Genomic DNA, 15,025 nt, shown 5'->3' on the forward strand with positions numbered 1-15,025 from the left:
CAATGCTCATGCTGAATGTAACTACTGGGCATGTTACCTGTGATACGTGGAAAGACAGAGCAAGTCATACTCACAGTGAAGTTACTTACAGTGGATTGCAAATCTAACTGAACACTGTACCTTGATTGAGAAATGGAATCATTTATGCCACTGATTGGTATGGGATTCTTCATTTTCTTAAGGCCTAATCGCTGTGCTAGACTTTCAGTGCAAAGATTAACCTGGCTGCCACTGTCAAGAAGTGCCCGGCAGACCTGCATTTGCCCCCTACAATCCTGTACCTTGACCATGGAAGTGGACAGCAGAACCCCTACAGGGTCTTTTGTATTGCAGTATGTGTGAGAGGAGTTGGATGCAGTTTGATGGGCTGTACTTCCCTCTCTACCTGATGGATTATGTAATGAGGTGTGATGCTTCCTACTACATAATTTACAGCCACGTGATTTGCACTGTTTGGCAGAATGCTGTGTAGTACGCAAACAGTTAAAACATAAGTCCATTTCCTTAACCCTTCTTTGTCTATCTTCCACACTGAGAGCTGCAAACTCTTCACATTTAAATATCGGGTGATTACCATGACAGCAGGGACACTTTATGAGACTGGTAGTGGTGTAAGTGTAACGTGGTTGAGTATCCCCTTGAGGTTTAGGCTTATTTCTGTCAGCTTGTTGTCTGTGCGATGGTGCAGTGTGCTGTGAGCTAGGGAAGTTCTCCAGAGCTTGCCGTTTGTGCTCAACAAATGACAGCAAGTCATCAAGTGATGGAACCCGAGTGTCTGCCTGTGATAATTCCCAGTCTCGTCTAGTACAAGCATCAAGTCCTTGAGCATACAGTTGAGTCAAAATAACTTCATGCAGTGGAATGTTAAGTTCTAGGGCCTTGAGTGCATTCAAATGACTATTAAAAGTGTTAGAGTACCTTAACAGTTCTGTGGCTGTTTCACTGGAGACTGATTTTAAAGTTAAGAGTGCCTTAACATGAGTAGCTGCTATTAGTTTCTTGTTCTCAAATCTGTCCTTCAACATTCTCCACGCTACCTCATAATTTGCCTCTGTGATGGGTAAATTTTGAATTAACTGGCTGGCTGGGCCCTTGAGAACTGATGCTAAGTAGTGAAATTTCTGGACACTTGGCAGATTATTGTTGTTATGAATCATAACTTGAAAACTGTCTGCGAATGAGAGCCAGTTTTCGTATTTTCCATCGAAATGTGGAATGTTAATAGCCGGTAACTTTAAACTCGCGACACTGCTGACCTGAGTTCTTCCTGAATCTACCGTGTCGCGTGATGACTCTTCAAGGTTCGCTATTATTTTACTCATTTCGCCCTTTACCTTGTAGTATTTGGTTTCGAATTCGGCACGCGCCTGATCATGAGCTTGCTCGTTTTCAGCGTCTCCTAATTCTAATTCTGACTGCACGTCATCAAACTTCGACATTAATGCACTCATGTCTTCGTATCGCAGTTTAATTTCATGCGAATTCGAATGCTGTTGAGCGATGAAATTTTCAACGAATGTTTCCGAGCGGGTAAGTTGCGCTTTAAATCGCGACCTCTGCTTAAGAAGCTTTTGCCTTGTTGAAGATTCCATGATGGAGGGGGTAAGACAATAACAAGGAGAAAAGGAGAGCCTTAAATGAATAGTACTGACCTGCCTTCAGTTTAGTTTACCTCTGGTGCTGGAACATCGAACCTGGGACTGCCAGATGATGTCATTGACGTGAACTTCCAAGTATTTCCAGGTTACTGTAGAAACTAGTCGTCCATACTACACGCCACGCTGCTTTCACGAGGTCCTCGTGGTGTAGATAATCCGGCCCGGAGGACCATGTTTTGAACGTAAATCACTCACTTGATTAAATAACAATATTTATTACATTTACGATACTTATATAACACATTATAATACATAACACTGAGTATTGATGGGCAGATGGCCCCGATAACAATCAGTCACATGTTCTCATCTCCTCTCGCACGAGGCACCCAAGCATAACCGTCTCTCATCCCCTTCCATCCACACCACTTCCGGCTGGGTGCTGAAGGGTGCTGCTATCTGTCCTAGGAAGTGGTAGCGAGCAACTAGGTGGTCTAGCCATAGCTAGGCCGGAACAACGGGAAACCACTTCGAGGATGGCTGAGGTGGGAATCGAACCCACCTCTACTCAGTTGACTTGCCGAGGCTGAGTGGACCCCATTCAAGCCCTTGTACCACTTTTCAAAATATCGTGGCAGAGCCGGGAATCGAATCCGGGCCTCCGGGGGTGGCAGCCAACCATGCTAACCACTACACTGTTGTTACAGTATGCGGCAAAACATATAGTACTGAAATACAAACATGCTCTGAAGATCAAGGTACGTCCTTCCGGCATATAGGGTGATTACGGCGAAACGTATCGAACTGCGTCGGTAATAATAATAATAATAATAATAATAGTAATAATAATAATAATAATTCATGTGGCTATTTCTAGCTGAGTGCAGCCCTTGTAAGGCAAACCCTCCGATGAGGGTGGGCGGCATCTGTCATGTGTAGGTAACTGCGTGTTATTGTGATGGAGGATAGTGTTATGTGTGGTGTGTGAGTTGCAGGGATGTTGGGAACAGCACAAACACCCAGCCCCCGAGCTATTGGAATTAACCATTGAAGGTTAAAAACCCGACCCGGCCGGGAATCGAACCCGGAACCCTCTGAACCGAAGGCCCGTACGCTGACCATTCGGCCAAACTGCGCCGGTAATGTGTGTTCAAAACGTGCACCCTCACGTCTCATGCACTGTTCATAACAGTCCTGTAAATTGTTTGTTCATAACGATCTTGAACACAGGTTACCACAAGGACACAAATAGTGACTGGATATTCTCTCGTAACTGTCACATTCGTAGGTGGGCTGACCGGAAAACGGATTCTTCCTGCGTGCCGCACGAGTAGCGTAGCATGACGCTGAGTTCCGACAATGTGCAGTAATTATCACCATAACACTAAACTACCAATGTGCACGGCTTGAAAATAACATGCACGTATCTCAGTTTAAACTAACCCTAAATTTTCCTGTAGACCAGTTCGCTTCTCTTTTCTTAGCAGTAAGCGTATCGATGGCCTTCGATAAGAATTCTGGACGTCTAGAAGACAATTTAAGCTCTTTATTCAATGCTTGGTGTGGAAATGTTGAAGAGTCATTCGTTCGTCATAGAATTTCTCAGACTGAACGAGTTGGCCGTGCGGTTCGGGGCGCGCAGTTGTGAGCTTGCATTCGGGAGAAACTGGGTTCGAACCCCACTGTCGGCAGCTCTGGAGATGGTTTTCTGTGGTTTCCCATTTTCACACCAGGCAAATGCTTGGGCTGTATCTTAATTAAGGCCACGGACGCTTCCTGCCAATTCCTAGTCCTTTCCTACCTCATCGTCGCCATTGGACCTATCTGTGTCGCTACTAAGTAAAGCAGATTGTAAATAATAATAATAATTTCCCAGATATGTTTTAACTCGTTTTAGAGTACCCATACTCCTTTCGCCAAAGGCCGTAGCCGTGTTGAAACACCGGATCCCGTGAGATCTCCGAAGTTAAGCAACATTTGGCGTGGTCAAGATTTGGATGGGTTGCCACGCGCTGTTTGGGGGGGGGGGGGGGTAAGGGAATGGAGGAGCGGAAAGGAACTGGCCACACTACCTACACTCCTTTCAACAACGTGAATGACGTTGGCGCTACTATTTGCTTTTAATATGCGTTTACTTTCGTTTTGCAAATATCTATACACATTGTTAGGTTTTCCGAAGCTTACATTGGCGCTATCCGCAGAAAATTATGCCAAACTGTCGCATGAGAGGCAAACAGTTTCGCAAATTCTTGATGCAGATTCGCTAGCTCCAACAATAATATCCACAACCTACAAATAACAAACGTATAAACTGTTTGATTATTTACGGTAATAATTTTTAAAAATGCAGATGCTTTGGTAGTAACAGTCTACCTGTACTTACCTTTCACTGGATTTCTTCGAAGGGGTCGAAATAACGGAGGTGCACTGGAAACGTTTTTCAAATTTATTAGATGCGTCCATGGCAAGTGAACGTTTACACCATAGAGTTAGTAAATAATACATCATCAGTTTGTAACTCTAACCCTTCCCCGTCGGCCGATCCTGACTACGCGTAGTTATATCCTCTTTCGTTGAATCTTACGTTCAACCCCATACTCTTGCGAACAGCTGAATGTTTCTAGTGTTCTTAACGGAGCGGATGTGCTCTTTCACTGGGAGCTACCGATACAATTGTGTCATGTTTTAAAGGGCAGCACATACACATACAGACTTGAACTCCTCCGTCAGTTCGTAACTAATCACTCTATATTTCTGGTCATGTCTTTTACGTTTTTAACATATATCCAGAAGTTAAAAGCGAATTCAAATACAAATTGAACCTACTGTATTCTGACACCAACGTAATGGGACTATTTCAATAATAATAATAATAATAATAATAATAATAATAATAATAATAATAATAATAATAATGTCCGCCTCTGTGGTTTAGTGGTTAGTGTGATTAGCTGCCACCCCTGAAAGCCCGGGTTCATTTCCAACTCTGCCACGAAATTTGAAAATTGGTACGAGGGCTAGAACGGGTCCACTCAGCCTCGGGAAGTCAACTGAGTAGAGCGGAGTCCGATTCTCTCCTCAGCCGTCCTCGAAGTGGTTTTCCGTGGTTTCCCACTTCTCCTCTGGGAAAATGCCGGGATGGTACCTAACTTAAGGCTACGGCCGCTTCCTTCCCTCTTCCCTATCAATCCCTTGAATCTTCCCATCCCCCTACAAGACCGCTGTTCAGCATAGCAGATGAGGTCGCCTGGGCGATGTACTTGTCCTCCACCTCAATTGTATCACCTTTACAGAAGATAGTTATGTAGTATACTGCGAAAAGGAAGAGAGAAAGAGGTCTATAACAATGAAAATCCTCAGCTACTTTTTATTCATTCGACCGGGTCAGGAATGGAATGAAAGAAGCCCCCATCTAGGAGCGAGGACAGGAATTAGCCGGCTGCCGAAGCCTGTCACACACCTCTGGGGCAATGATACATTACTGACAGATGAAATGAAGTGATAGGCCTATTGGAGAAGGTTGCTGGAATGAAAGATGACAGGGAAAACCGGAGTTTCCGCAGAAAAGCCTGTCTCGACTCTGCTTTTTCCAGCACAAATCTCACATGGAGTGACCAGAATTTGAACCACGGAACCAGACCCGAGCCACGGAGGTTCCAAGTATAATAATAATAATAATAATAATAATAATAATAATAATAATAATAATAATAATAATAATAATAATAATAATGTCCGCCTCTGTGGTGTAGTGGTTAGCGTGATTAGCTGGCACCCCCGGAGGCCCGGGTTCGATTCCCGCCTCTGCCACGAAATTTGAAAAGTGGTACGAGGGCTGGAACGGGGCCCACTCAGCCTCGGAAGGTCAAATGAGTAGAGGTGGGTTCGATTTCCCCCTCAGCCATCCTGGAAGTGGTTTTCCGTGGTTTCCCACTTCTCCTCCAGGCAAATGCCGGGATGGTACCTAACTTAAGGCCACGGCCGCTTCCTTCCCTCTTCCTTGCCTGTCCCTTCCAATCTTCCCATCCCCCCACAAGGCCTCTGCTCAGCATAACAGGTGAAGCCGCCTGGGCGAGGTACTGGTCATACTTCCCAGTTGTATCCCCCGACCCAGAGTCTGAAGCTCCAGGACACTGCCCTTGAGGCGGTAGAGGTGGGATCCCTCGCTGAGTCCGAGGGAAGAACAGATTAAGAAATAAGAAATATTAATAATAATAATAATAATAATAATAATAATAATAATAATAATAATAATAATAAATGCAGGGTATTGTATAAATTCTTCAGAGGTAGGGCCTACGCCTTTCTGAGAAACAATTAAACCTATGTATAGATATATTGTTTGTTGTGAGTATCCACAGGGCTTGCATGTAAATATGATATGAGTTATATGTCGATGATAATTAATTTTTTGATAAAGGATTTTAATGCGAGGATGCAATCATTCTTCTGAATGACTATACGTTCTTTGTTAAGGGGTATTGTATGGAATATCAGTGATATAGATCAATTTCTGTGTATGTAGGCAACGCTCTTTTATAGGGTGACTACATTCATGGGCGTAAGCTTGAAATTACAGCCCAATACGCCCGTACAGTCGGAACTAGTGCTGCGAATAGGAGGCAGTCCTCCGGTTACCTCCGGTTAACCTCTGAAGCTCCGTAACTTGCTTGCCACCGGGCGAGTTGGCCGTGCGCGTAGAGGCGCGCGGCTGTGAGCTTGCATCCGGGAGATAGTAGGTTCAAATCCCACTATCGGCAGCCCTGAAGATGGTTTTCCGTGGTTTCCCATTTTCACACCAGGCAAATGCTGGGGCTGTACCTTAATTAAGGCCACGGCCGCTTCCTTCCAACTCCTAGGCCTTTCCTATCCCATCGTCGCCATAAGACCTATCTGTGTCGGTGCGACGTAAAGCCCCTAGCAAAAAAAAAAAAAAAACAAACAAACAAACTTGTTTGCCTCCGCCGGAGCTCCGGAGGAGCACTCTAATCGTATTATCCGATTCAATCAACAGGAGGGCCACCTCCTCTTCACAGCGCTAATAGAAACGCATATTCCATCAGATGCAGCCTCGTCCTCGCCATCTATGGGGTGCAATCTGTGTGGACGCATGTTTCATGCTGGAATTGGCTTGTACAGTCATCGGAAGTACAAGCACAAACATTGAGTGCATGTGGATTGCAAGCAGGAGAAATAGTATACACGGAAACGAGTAACAGGCGACGAATAATAATAATAATAATAATAATAATAATAATAATAATAATAATTGTACCGGAGGTACACCTCTACGCCTCACATTTAAGTCTTGCGTCTTAAAGAACTCCTCTACAGGAGAAAGCGTGAACTTGAAACTGGACCAACTTATAAATTTTCTTTGAAGATGTCACCACTAAAATTTGTTATTGTGAACTGTGTGAATTACTATTTGATTTTGTTTTCCATTCATCAAGAAGTTTGAACATTCCCTCATAGATGTCACTACTAACAAACTTTGATCATGCACCCTGGTGCGAACTGAAGGAACCTTTTTGAAGAAACGTTGTATTCATAAGTTTTATCTTTACTAAATTTCGTTCATTCATCTTTAGGTTGGCAATATTTATCTTTTCTTTCCGCCAGTTTTGAATTTAGCCAATCAAGAATTTCTGTAATTAATTTTCAGCCTATCACAGGCTTCTTCTTCGATTTTGTGTGTAACTTTAAGGTAACCAATAAAGTGAGAGGGTGTGGCTTGATTATTCATGAAAGGTCTCGAACTTTCCCCGAGGGTTTATAAAGTGCGGATTTTCATGTGTCTTGGACATTTGATCAATATCTAACTAAGTGTGTGTGTGTGAAGCAGGAGGCGGGAGGCGCCTCTTTCAGCAGGCAGCAGTTCTTCAGCAAGGTAATGGCCGTTTGACATCTTTATTTCTTGCTAGCTCCGCAGTTTAACCCGAGGGATAGGTCCGAAACTTTAACGATGAAACCTGCTTTTCTGTAAATGTAACTTCTGCCGGCTTATGTAATAACTTCATAAATCTTTAACTGTGAATCGGGGATAGAAAGTGATATACCCTCTCGAGATCCCCTTCATATTGGTTTGAGGTGACTACGTTTTGTAACTGGTTTTCTTCCTTTTCGTAATGTCTTTAATTTCTTCTTATGAGTCACCTCCATAGTTTGAGAATAACCCCTGTTTCATCGGCCTAGTGCCCTTTAGGTTTTAAGTGTTCATACCTAGGAACGCAAGCATTCGTCACCTTTCATTTGTATTTCGGGCCATTTACTTAAGCTGTTCTTTCCCGCTGCGGCCCAATAGGTTGGGTACTAGATACCCCTGTTTCAAATTGTAAGTTTTGCCTTGACGGCAAGTGATTGTATTTTCTGATATCGCCTTGGAGAGGCTTGGAAAACGGAAAGCACGTTAGCTCTTTTTCAAGTGTTGTAAAAGTGCCTCTAGGAGGCTTGATTTTGTAAATTACGGAGCTATTGCTCCATTGTATTGAGGGATTTCTGCCCTTGTATAATTTTATGTCTTTGTAAATCTTGAGCTTAGTGCTCAATAATTGTGAAGCGAGGGGCTGGAAGCCCTGATTACTAAACAGTCACTAAATTTTGGATTTTCTTGCTCTGTCTAAACTTTGTCATGGTACCTGATATGTCATTGTTATCGCACTAAGTGTAAAGTTGTTAAAGTTCTGTTGTTGAATTCTGAAATCCTAAAGAAATATCACCTTTGTTAAAGTTTTAATAAGTTTATGAATTTGTAGTTAGACCCATTCACCCCGGCACCTTCTTTCACCTCTGCTGGTCCACGGGTAACACCATAATAATAATAATAATAATAATAATAATTATAATAATTTGGTGTGGCTATTTCTAGCAGGGTGCAGCCCTTGTAAGGCAGACCCTCCGATGAGGGTGGGCGGCATCTGCCATGTGTAGGTAACTGCATGTTATTTTTTTTTTGCTATGGGCTTTACGTCGCACCGACACAGATAGGTCTTATGGCGACGATGGGATAGGAAAGGCCTAGGAGTTGGAAGGAAGCGGCCGTGGCCTTAATTAAGGTACAGCCCCAGCATTTGCCTGGTGTGAAAATGGGAAACCACGGAAAACCATTTTCAGGGCTGCCGATAGTGGGATTCGAACCTACTATCTTCCGGATGCAAGCTCACAGCCGCGCGCCTCTACGCGCACGGCCAACTCGTCCACTGCGTGTTATTGTGGTGGAGTATAGTGTTATGTGTGGTGTGTGAGTTGCAGGGATGTTGGGGACAGCACAAACATCCAGCCCCCGAGCCATTCGAATTAACCAATCAAGGTTAAAATCCCCGACCTGGCCGGGAACCCGGGACCCTCTGAACCGAAGGCCAGTACGCTAACCATTCAGCCAACGAGTCGGACATATTGATAATAATAATAGCTTTATAGGAGAAAAAGTTCACCAGAAGGCGCCTGATTCACCAACCAATTCCTGAAGCACGAGGGGCTCTCAGCTTGGGATCTTGGATTGCCGATCGCGGGATTCTAGCTGAGTCCAGCATTGCTCTACTTACTTGTATCAGGTTTCTCACATTCATCTTTCCTGTCCTACCTTCCTCGGTAAACTCTCGTCCTATTTCGACCCCAAAGGTATCAGTTTTTCGAGATCTAAAGGGTCTTTCATATACACGCCCTTTATAAGCCTTCCCTTTAATTTGTCGTTACTTTCATTCCTCGAAGGATCGGATCCCTTTAATTTCATTTTCTGGTTATTGTAAAGAGTGGATAGATGCTGAGTTGTGCTTCTATTTAAAGCAATATTCACCACCACCACCACCAAACAGTTCGTGAAGTCTCCACTGTAAAATGGAGAACTACGTGTTCCTAAGCATGGAAGTGCAGTTGGTAGGGTTTATAGGACAGTCAGAGTGTTTCTCGGCATATAGCTGTTAGCTTACATTTGGAAGATGGTTTGTTCAAACACTACTGTCGGCAGCCCTGAAGATGGTTTTCAGTGGTTTCCCTTTTTCACAACAAGCAAACGCTGGGGTATGCTTTAATTAAGGCCGCGGTTGCTTCCTTCCCAATCCTAGCCCTGTCCTATTGCACCGTCGCCATAAGATATGTGTCGGTGTAATGTAAATCCAGAATCCATACGTCAAACAGTGAACTCTGACTGGCACATGAAGTACAGATTATTCAGCACTACTGGTTTCCCGGCCTGTTTCTTCACATATTTTTCAAAACATACTTTCAATACAAGATACAAGATACCAATGATGATATAGCAACTGATAACACTGATATCACTAATTGTATTAGATTAGATTAGATATTGTATGTATGTTCAGCCCTCAGCCCGAAGGCTGGCTGGATCCTCAACAGCTCCGCCATCAGCTGTCATAGATGGCCTAGGCATCAATGACGAGGCGTACTAGGGAAATGAGGAGTGAGATAGTTTCCCGTTGCTTTCCTCACCGAACCAGACGTTGCTATTGCATATCAGTCTGCCAAGCTCACTGAAATGCATGCACCAACCAACCCTATGAGCAATGTTTTCACACCATTCATAGCAGGGACTGGCTGCAGAAGGAATGGCATTACTAGCATCGCTCATACCTCAGTCACTTTCATTTTGTCAAAGCCAAGGATAAAGCTGAGACAGATCAATGAAAGTAACAAAATTGGTCTAGCCCATACCAGAAGACATAGTGCACTGTTAACACTAGGTCCCGCCAGGAAGGGCACGATTAGATATTAATGATGGCAAAGTTAGGAGTCCGCCTCTGTGGTGTAGTGGTTAGCGTGATTAGCTGCCACCCCCGGAGGCCCGGGTTCGATTCCCGGCTCTGCCACGAAATTTGAAAAGTGGTACGAGGGCTGGAACGGGGTCCACTCAGCCTCGGGAGGTCAACTGAGTAGAGGTGGGTTCGATTCCCACCTCAGCCATCCTGGAAGTGGTTTTCCGTGGTTTCCCACTTCTCCTCCAGGCGAATGCCGGGATGGTACCTAACTTAAGGCCACGGCCGCTTCCTTCCCTCTTCCTTGCCTATCCCTTCCAATCTTCCCATCCCTCCACAAGGCCCCTGTTCAGCATAGCAGGTGAGGCCGCCTGGGCGAGGTACTGGTCATACTCCCCAGTTGTATCCCCCGACCAAGAGTCTGAAGCTCCAGGACACTGCCCTTGAGGCGGTAGAGGTGGGACCCCTCGCTAAGTCCGAGGGAAAAACCGACCCTGGAGGGTAAACAGATGATGATGATGATGATGATGATGAAAGTTAGGGCTCCTAGCTCTCTCCTTCACATAAGATGATATCATGATTTTAAACACCCAAGGAATTTGCCCTTTACGGATCATCTTATTGCGGTTTTTTCTTTTTCATCAGACTTTCGACCGGCCTGATGCAGTCTTCGAAACCATCTCATCTTAGTCTCTCCCACCCCACTCTTCCAATAGACGTATATACTAACCTTGCCATTATAGATCGTCCGGCCCTCCAGATTCAACCTGTCAGTCGATCGCAGTGAACCTACACTAGGCCACTCATCACGCATATCACCTAACCACGACTCAGGTAAACACCCACGTACATCGCTCGCTTCCCAGCCTTCTGAGAGAGAGAGAGAGAAAACAATGAAATGGCGTATGGCTTTTGGTGCCGGGAGTGTCCGAAGACAAGTTCGGCTCGCCAGATGCAGGTCTTTTAATTTGACACCCGTAGGCAAACTGCGCGTCGTGATGAGGATGGAATGGCGATGAAGACGACAAAAACACCCAGCTCCCGTACCAGCGAAATTAACCAGTTATGGTTAAAATTCCCGACCCTGCCGGGAATCGAACCCGGAACCCCTGTGACCAAAGGCCAGGACGCTAAACATTTAGCCATGGCGCCGGACTCTTCTGAGGATATAAGTTAAGTACCGTAAAATTAGGTGATTACTTCAGATGGTATGAACTCGATCATTTACGTATTTTTCAACAATAGGGAAGCGCTACACCATAACAACTTTCTCATTACTTATCATTATTTTGAGTTCTAGACGAACTGGCCTACAGAAATGGTAAATTGTACCGCGCAGTACCAACATTATTGTTATTGTCAGTAGATGTTTCTCATGTGTGCCATGCTCGTGAAGTAAAGGCAGCGGCGGTTGTGGTAATTATTATTTTATGAGGAAGTACAACTGACAACCATCCTCTATTAACACTAACGAGAGGAAAAAATGGAAGGCATCCGACACTTTGAAAAATGAAAATATCGGCCAAAGAAAAACCAGGGCCACGAAGTGCGTGAACATTAAAGACTCCCTACGCTTCGCGAACCTAGTAGACCCTACCGTTGGGTTTGGAAAAGAACAAGAAGTCGGTGGGTGCAGAGTGGGTATCGGCCCACAAGTGGCCACGGCTGGCCCGTGGTCCAACAGCTCTGCACTCCGACCGGCCAACCGAGCAGAGGAGGGGTGGCCACGGCTCTACCGTGGCTCTACACCTCTGAATTCGGGAGACGGAACAGGGCTGGACCTCCGGCTGATCCCAACCATCGGCTTTCCTGAGAATGGTTTTCTATTCTCCTGCACTAAGGCGAATGCCGGGACAGTTCCTAGTACAGGCCAGGGCCGCCAACCCTCTCACTTTCTCCGCACATCTCCTTCACCGTAACAAATCTCCCGGCCTGAGAGACGGCGTTACCGTTTAAGAGGCCCGCCTCCCCCTTCAGGGGAGGAATGAAAATGTTTAGTAGTAGTAATAGTAAGAACAAGAGTTCACCAAAACGGGTCGGATAGGATAGATGAAAGTGAGGACCCTGTCACAAGTAAGTGGAAGTAATCCCAGGAATCAGCTAAGGGCCTCATGGTCACCAACCTATGGAATCTGGGGCTCCTTTTAGTCTCTTCTTACGACAGGCAGGCGATACCGTAGATCTTATTCTACGGCCACCAACCACAGAGGGAACGTGAAGTAAAGACATCAGTCAGAACTTCTGCTGTCGACAAGGAGCCTACCTCAGTTTCAGAATTGTTAAACTTTGATATTTTTACTGCCATACAAACATCGTAACTGCTACTCTTCATTTGTATGTCCACAGTTAACACCATTTTGATGTTATCCGTATCTAATTATAAGATCGTATTGCAATTTCGCAGGGTGAACGAACAATCTGTGCTTTTCCTGGCTCAGGTACATATTTATATTCCACAAAGGCAAAGTTAATACTACTATCAGCAACTTCCATTCTCAGAAAGGTCCTTTCGTATGTAGGCCTATCATCTTCAACGCTCCCAAGTTATCCAACCCTCTTTTCTGTAGGAAATTTTACACAGATGAAATTATGTAAGTTACTTTTAGTTCTATCGACTATTTACCTCTTCCTTGTCTACTCCTTCAGTTTCATGCTCCTCTACATCACGGTTATGTCCACAGCTAGCAGCATTTTGGTGCTATCCGTATCTAATGAAGAGGTAGAATGTGTGCGTATACACATATAATGCCATAAACAATTATGATATTGAGAAAAACATCCTTCTTCTTCTTCATCTTCTTAATATGTTTACCCTCCAGGGTCGGTTTTTCCCTTGGAATCAGCGAGGGATTCGACCTCTACCGCCTCAGGGGCAGTGTCCTGGAGCTTCAGACTCTGGGTCGGAGGATACAACTGGGGAGGATGACCAGTACCTCGCCCAGGTGGCCTCACCTGCTATGCTAAACAGGGGCGAACCACGAGGTTCGAGAAGCCTAGGGAGTCTTTAATGTTCGCGCCCTTCGTGGCCCTTGTTTTTTTTTTCTTTGGCCAATATTTTCATTTTTCAAAGTGTCGGATCCCTTCCATTTTCCCCCCTCTGATTAGTGTTAATAGAGGATGGTTGTTAGTTGTACTTCCCCTTGAAATAATAATCAACACCACTGCCTCCGCCTTTACTTTACGAGCGTGGCACACATGAGAAACATCTACTGACAATGGGATGGGAAGATTGGTAGGGATAGACAAAGAAGTGGGAAGGAAGCGGCCGTGGCCTCAAGTTAGGTACCATCCCGGCATTTTCCTGGAGGAGAAGTGGGAAACCACGGAAAACCACTTCCAGGATTGCTGAGGTGGAAATCGAACCCACCTTTACTCATTTGACCTCCCGAAGCTGAGTAGACCCCGTTCCAGCCCTCGTACCACTTTTCAAATTTCGTGGCAGAGCCGGGAATCGTACCCGGGCCTCAAGGGGTGGCAGCTAATCACAGTAACCACTACACCACAGAGGCGGACGAAAAACATCCTTAATGTAGAATATCTTTTACCATTTGGAAGTCGTGTACTTTAGATTTGTTTCGGAATCATTCATAATTCAAATGTTTTATATTATGTTATTATATTTGCCTTTATTTGCAGTGGCGAAGTTAGGACTCATGGTCCTCTCTTACACTTAACCACAATAGCACTACTGTTAGAATTAAGTGTATTGCACTATTTTTACAAAGAAAGAATGTTATCAAATTTGATACATTGTTATAAATAAACATGAAAAATGAACATGAAAATCCACAGCATGTTTCCAGACATTCGACCGGATCAGGATAGGAAATTGTGTCGGCTGCCGAAGCCTGTCGCACTTCTCTGGGGCAATGATTAATGAATGACAGATGAAATGAAACGATATTGGAGTGTGTTGCTGGAATGAAAGATGACAGGGAAAACTGGAGTGCCCGGAGAAAAACCTGTCCCGCCTCCGCTTTGTTCAGCACAAATCTCACATGGAGTGACCGGGATTTGAACCACGGAACCCAGCGTTGAGAGGCCGACGCGCTGCCGCCTGAGCCACGGAGTAAATATTGTTATAAATAATTAATATATGTAGAACTCAAAATTGTGATCGGATTTACACATTGGTAGACCGATTCTGGTCTCATATGCAAATTTAAGTTAGTGGTCGGATTCACCGCTCTTTTTAAGGTGAAATCGACGAACAATTATATTTAAATAATTTTAAATTTAAATACTATGAACAAAATATAAATTGATTTGTAAATCTAACATCAACAAAGTTAAATACCTAGGTAGTAAACAATTCAAACGTACATTGCGCTCTAACCGCAGTTAATTGTTTTTTTTTTTTAATCCCAATTTTTGATCGGAGTCCACCAAATTCACGGTACCGTGAAGGTTGAAGTATTGCTCAGTTGGCCTGGTTTGAGGCTGTGCTCCACACCACCCTATCTTGGCCCAATCTCTTCATCACCACATAACTAGTATGTCCTACAAGGCTACTTCCATTCTAATCGGCTATACTGATCCCTTAGTACCCTATGTCATTTTTATCCCATACACTTCCTTCCAAAGCTAAATAATCAAGTCATGCGTGTCTCACAAGGAACATTCGCGAAGTACCTGGCGAGAATTTCTCTCATATTTTTTAAACGGGCATAAATGATCCACTAGAAGGCAGTAACACAAATTTTAGCTGCCCATAGT

Source organism: Anabrus simplex, chromosome 6, assembly GCF_040414725.1.
Source record: "Anabrus simplex isolate iqAnaSimp1 chromosome 6, ASM4041472v1, whole genome shotgun sequence".
Classification (NCBI taxonomy): domain Eukaryota; kingdom Metazoa; phylum Arthropoda; class Insecta; order Orthoptera; family Tettigoniidae; genus Anabrus; species Anabrus simplex.